This window comes from Pinus tabuliformis, chromosome Q (genome assembly GCF_031772625.1).
Source record: "Pinus tabuliformis cultivar Carrire ecotype Pingquan chromosome Q, CPIR1, whole genome shotgun sequence".
NCBI classification, from domain to species: domain Eukaryota; kingdom Viridiplantae; phylum Streptophyta; class Pinopsida; order Pinales; family Pinaceae; genus Pinus; species Pinus tabuliformis.
In genome coordinates this window covers 169,349,626-169,355,625 of record NC_142296.1, presented here as the reverse complement: position 1 = coordinate 169,355,625, position 6,000 = coordinate 169,349,626, and positions in this window count along the sequence as shown.

Sequence of the window (6,000 nt, the reverse complement as noted above, 5' to 3'; positions counted from 1 at the left end):
TGAAAATGGTCTCCCTTGCATATGACGCATGGCAATTTAGGCCTAGTCAGTGTAGTGTGTGGATTTTCATTAGACGCCATTCGCTTGCCCCCAGTCGCTTTTGGCTCCTTCTTCTCTTTCTTCTTCTTCTCCTTCTTCTCCTTAGGAGCTTGGCTTTTGGCTTTTCCAGCTCCATCATGCGAAGAGGAAGGAGGAGAGGAAGAGTTATAGGAAATGGAAGGCTGGTGGGCAGTTCTAGACTGGTCTAACTGCTGATTCGATTGTTCAGGAGTAGTGGTGTTTTGAACAACATTAGTTGAGAAGAGCCAGACAGGCAAGCCTATTGTCAGTCCTGGAAGCGACAATGTGGCCATATGGGGCGCTCCAACATCTCCCCAAGAAGAGAAGGGACTATGATTTCCACCAAGGGGAATTCCTTGGTTGGAAGGCTCCATTTTCTCAACTGAAAGATCAACGCGGGAATAAGGGTGATTTATTATTCCGTTAAAATAAATTTTAATGACGCTTTAGACACAACTTGTTTTTTCAGTTTTAAAGAGTCAAGAAAAAACAAAAGATGACCCTAGTCGCCTTCGATGTTTTAACGAGCCCGAAGTGACAAATGCTCGAATGGACTTTTTCCGTTATAGAGTCTGAAAAAAGGCCAAAAGGAACTGCTCTGGAGATCTAGGTAGAGGGTGTGCCAAACCAATCACAAAACTGCAGAATACGTTTTACTGTACAGCAGTCAATCTTCCCGAATGCTGTGTTCGGTGCATTGCGATCAGTAGGGCGGTCGACACAGCTTCCTAAGGATAAAGGTTTTAAGCCTATAGGGGTCTCCCAATATATACGCGACGGTACATGGGAGCACAATCCGTAATGGCACTTTTGGTCCCTCAGGAGGAATCACCCACCATCAGCGAGGCCAATAGATACCAGGTTTTACGACGCTGGAACACGTATCTAGCCTAGACCTCTATGTTGTGCGTTATGTTACAAAGCGTTATTAAGTTCATTCAGTTTATTTTATGTTGATCTTTCTTAGAAGTTTTCCTTTTGAGGTTCACCACGAGATGTAGATAACAACTCCTAATTGCAATCTAAAAGATGATAAGAAAATTTTATCTCTTTTTCAACAATGCAAATCCTACCTACAAAGGGAAAAGAAAGACACCATCTTTTCTCAGAGAGCAATCAGCACACTCTAAAATGCACTTTTCCTAAATCAAGCATGCAAACTATCAAGATGCAAATGCACAATGTAGGTGTTTGTTTTCCGCTTTCTTAATATTGATGCCTAAAAAGAAAGCTTTTTGCACAACTTTGAATTTGCTTTTAAATGATAACTACAAACAAGTTTACTTTTTCGAAATCAGAAAGGGTAGAAGAGATTACAACACTTAACGATTTTCGAAATGAATACTTGTTTCGACACTTAAAAGAGACAAACTCAAACCAAAAGCAAAAATGAATGTATAACCAACTGTAAACAGCCAATGAACTCTCTCCTAAGATCACACAACAGATCTGAATCAAGGGCTATGGGATGACTATTTCACTCATGCAATGGAAGACTGTAAATGATGCCACAAACACATAAAAACACTCACATCCTTTTTGTACAAAATGAGGCGGAATTTAAGTAGAGAAAAGGGGTTTTCAGAGAGGTACCTATGCTGGTTACAGGCTGCAAAAAATAGAGATAAAAACAAGGCAAAACAGAGCAGAGAACCCCAGCTGCACAAGGAAAAATTGGATCAGCGCACCTGCATAACAGGGAAACTAAATTTCAACGTAGGTAGCCTTCACGGGAACTGCGTTGAAATGCAGAGTCTCTTCACAGAGCATGCACTGGAAAAGAAACGAGAGTTCTTCTCTGGGTTCTGGGTCACGGTTTTCTATTTAATCTACAGTTTCAGGCCAAATAAAAGCAACAAGCAAGGTATAATCAAAGGGATGCTTTGGAGGAGGGCTAAGATCTATCACAAAGGATCATCAAATCATTTTTGAATCCATTGTTCAAATCATAGACAAATCCAGTGATTGGATCAAAGCAGCAGTTGTCTACTTTGCATCTGAGAATAGCAGATGCAGTTCGATTGCTGCTGTTGAGTCTATGAAACAAACAATGATAGAAACAAAAATAAAATGACTAAACAGATTTCCCCAGCGGAGTCGCCAATTTGTTGTGGGGAAAAATGCCTATGCAGGACGATCCTATCCACCTAAGGTGTGATAGTGCCTTAGCAACAAACAGAAACAGCTATTCTAGTATTCTTCCTTTATGAAACAAGAATGAAGAGAGATGGATGGACTAACCGTTGTCTTCCGTTTGTCCCTCGATCCGGTTTCTCTTCTCTTTGGGAGTTCCCAGTGACTTGTCTTCTCGCTCGCCCAGCTTCAACAGGTTCCTGCAAGATCACAAGAAGGGAACACTACACAAAGACATAGATTCATATTCATAACTAGTTCAGGATTAGAAATAAACTAAATATACCAATGCAATCATACATCAAAGACACATCAACATATAGGAGAAACCAAGATAGCTTTATTGATGAATAACAACGTTCAGGAGGAGATACAACAAAGAGAGTTCGAATCTGGCATCTCCTTCACAGCAAATGAAATTCCTATCTTCACCTCCCTTCAAAGCATTAAGCACCCAATGATTCCAATCTCAAACCAACAACAATTCTTTGCAATAACAAAATTCCAACCTCTAGATCTCATGGAGGAGAGATCTATATATAGATGTTTGGAGTGAGGATGAGTCAACTTGTGATCTGACTAGTGTCCTCTCTCTCTGTCAGTTCTTACTTCCACTTGGAGACTAAGAGCCTCTTACTCATCACTTAGTCGAACTCATCAAGGCAAGTGTCATGGAGGAAGATTCTGGAAGCTTCCATAGTCTTGACACCTCTCACAAGAGACCCTGACATTTGTCATTTCCCGCTCAGCGCACCCTGGTAGTGCTTCTACCTGCGTTGCAATGCAACTAGCCAGTGTAACCTCTGCATTTCAACGTAGGCAGCTAGTGGAGCTTCTGAATTGATCCTGAATTGACTTGTTTTTTAGCAGTTTCTGGTGGAGAACTTCTGTGAATTGCTGTGGTTTGTTGGCTTTGTTCCTCTAGAGGTAGGAACAACATGTTTAGGGACTTTGGATCCCTTGGATTATGGACATTTCATGCTTATAGCTGTAAGGCACAAAAATGTCTATAACAGTTGCCCCCTAAAGTATGAGGTTGTTTATCGGGTGAAATGCTTTATTAGGAGGATCTGAAGTTCTTTCATTGCTGGGAGGAGACCTGTAATACAATACAATACGATACATTATTTTCATACTTTTTTCATGATCTAGCTGATGCGGGCATTCCCGTGCTCAGCTTTATAAATTCATTTTCATGTACATATAACAGACAATCGTCTGATGATAGACTGATGATTCTGAAAGAGTCATCATCCTTTTGGTAGGATGATTATCTGTGCTGCAAAGCTGTACATTTCCATGTCTTTATTTCCTGAATACATATCGCAGCCCAGATGGATGAAACTAGATCCGGGGTCTTCAATCTCGTTCGATCTTCACTCTAAGTACAAGTCGATCCATGTGAGAATTGCTTTGAAGTCGAACATGGAAAGACATCGCTTGATTACCAGTCAATGATGTAAACTATTAACAAGCACGAGAGGAATCACCTATAATGATGATGACCCTCAAGGTACTGCAGTACAATTCACGTGGTGTGAATAGAGGACTTGGTGTTGAACACCTCGCAAAATCTTTCGGTCGAAGGTCATTGATGTATACCAGTCGCCGGAAGTGAGAAACTTGCCATTGTGGCATGCAAGCTTCAAAGTACTGAAGGGGTTGTTCCTAGATCAACTTCTTGGATAATGAGCTGATGTCGACAAGAAGCGATCTGTCAAAGGAGGGCCTTAATGAATCCCACATCGATGACACGGAACGGAGCTAATGATTTTCATGGAGGTGAAAACTATCTGATGATATATGATTCAGGGTGGCGGTCATGAAAGAGTATAATGTATGGTAGTGGATGGGACACAGGTGACTTCTCTGAATGACTTCTCTTGAACATATGGTGACACTGATGCGATGGATCGGTAGCATTACCAAAAAAATGGATGGTATGGCGAGACCATGGTGATGTGACCGGTGAATGAAACAACCCAACCCGATTGTTGGTACGGAGGAAAAGTGTCATGTTCAAGAGCGACTTGCTACCATCAAAGTTTTCTTGAGTTTCTCCCAATTTTTCCCCAGTCATTGCTGACCAATACCTCTTTATTTTTGTCAAGCTTGAGGAGGATAACATATGCTTGTTCTATAACTTGCCCTTCGGGCAAGCCCATCGCTATGTTTTAACGAGCCTAGCGATAGTGAAACTCGTTCTCGTCTAAAGACAAGTTTGTCGCTATTTAATTCATTTAACGAGTCTAATGACAAGGATAACTCGGTCCTTTTCATTTTTAGAGAGTCGGAAAAGATACATAAAGTTAACTCCAAAAGTCCTTTTTCGTCATCTAATCCCTTAAGTCCAAAAAAGTATAAAACAATACAGAAGGGATGAGTTTTTGATAGTTTTAACGAGCCGAACAAAACAAGCGCTCGATATTTTTGTGCAATAATCCCTCAGGTCCAAAAAGATTAAAATCTAGAGGAGGGATAGCTCTTCCGGTCACTTTAACGAGCTGGAAGGCCAAAACTCGGCAATATTTTCATATTTTACGAGTCAGATGAAAAGAGCTTAAAGAAGACTCGTCTTTTGAGGAACGAGTGATAAAAAGGGTAGCAGCTGATTCCAGGGAAGGATTGGAATTTCCAAATCACGGCAGTGTCACAAGGATGGCTAGTGAAATCACTCTTCGCAGCTGTTCCTCAAAATGGGTAAACAATCATATGGAGGTGAATGATCGGCCAATGAAAAAGTGGATGTGGTGGGCAAACAGGACCAAGGCTTTAATGGCTGATGTCGCTACATTCACGGTGGTTATTTACCAGAATAGTTCGTTTTTTAACGAGCTTAAACGCGGGTGGAAACATTTGCTCGATCTTATGTTTATTTTTTAACAAGCATGAACTATGTGCTAAAACTGCTCGGATCTTACGTTTATTTTTTAACGAGCATGAACTATGTGCTAAAACTGCTCGATTATCTAGTCATAAGATAAGAATGTCTCATTAAGATTCTATTTTTAATCGAGCTTCATCTTACAAAGCTTTGCTCCGGATCCTTTCTTTATGCAAGTTAGGACACGACTAATCCAAAAAACAGATAAATAACCACTCTTTGCTTGCAGTCCAAAAGGTTTTCATGCCCCCAGGTATAAAACAGAGTTTCAAGGTTACCCCTACTTCATCTTCCGCAAAAACATTTGTTTTACCGAGAGAGGCCTACCTCTTTCAGGCTATCCAAAGAGAGTTCTATTTGCACCCCAAACAAAACTTTTCCTCGGCGATGTCTACCGAGATAGACACAAGTGAGTGACAACGAGCGCCAAACACATAACTTTGACAAGAGAATCTTATTCTAGAATAACCCCTCTTCCAATCACGGACGGGGTATAGACTAGTCATATTCTCCCACGGAAACCTACCTTATAGCCAAAGTTTTCCTGCCAAAGAAAATCAGGACGCATTCTCCCTGGGTTCCAGTCATATCCTTCCGAATCAATCGCGCTCATCGGGAGGACGGACCATGGGTTGAGACATTTCTTGAGTGAAGAGACCATTTAGGGATGGTATATGACTCTTTGCGATGCGTGATCCGGGGAATGAAAGTTGGTCCACGAGCTTGACCATTCTTCCTTCATGCGGAAAACACATTACTCTAAAGAGTGAGGAGACGATGGCTCCCATGCAATATATATAGTCCCGTCCAAGGAGTAGGTTATAATCCAAGGGTCCTTGAACGACCATCACGTTCATTTGAACGGTCTTCCCTTTCAATGTGACAGGCACATTGGGGAGGATCCCTAAATGTCGACTGGTTCC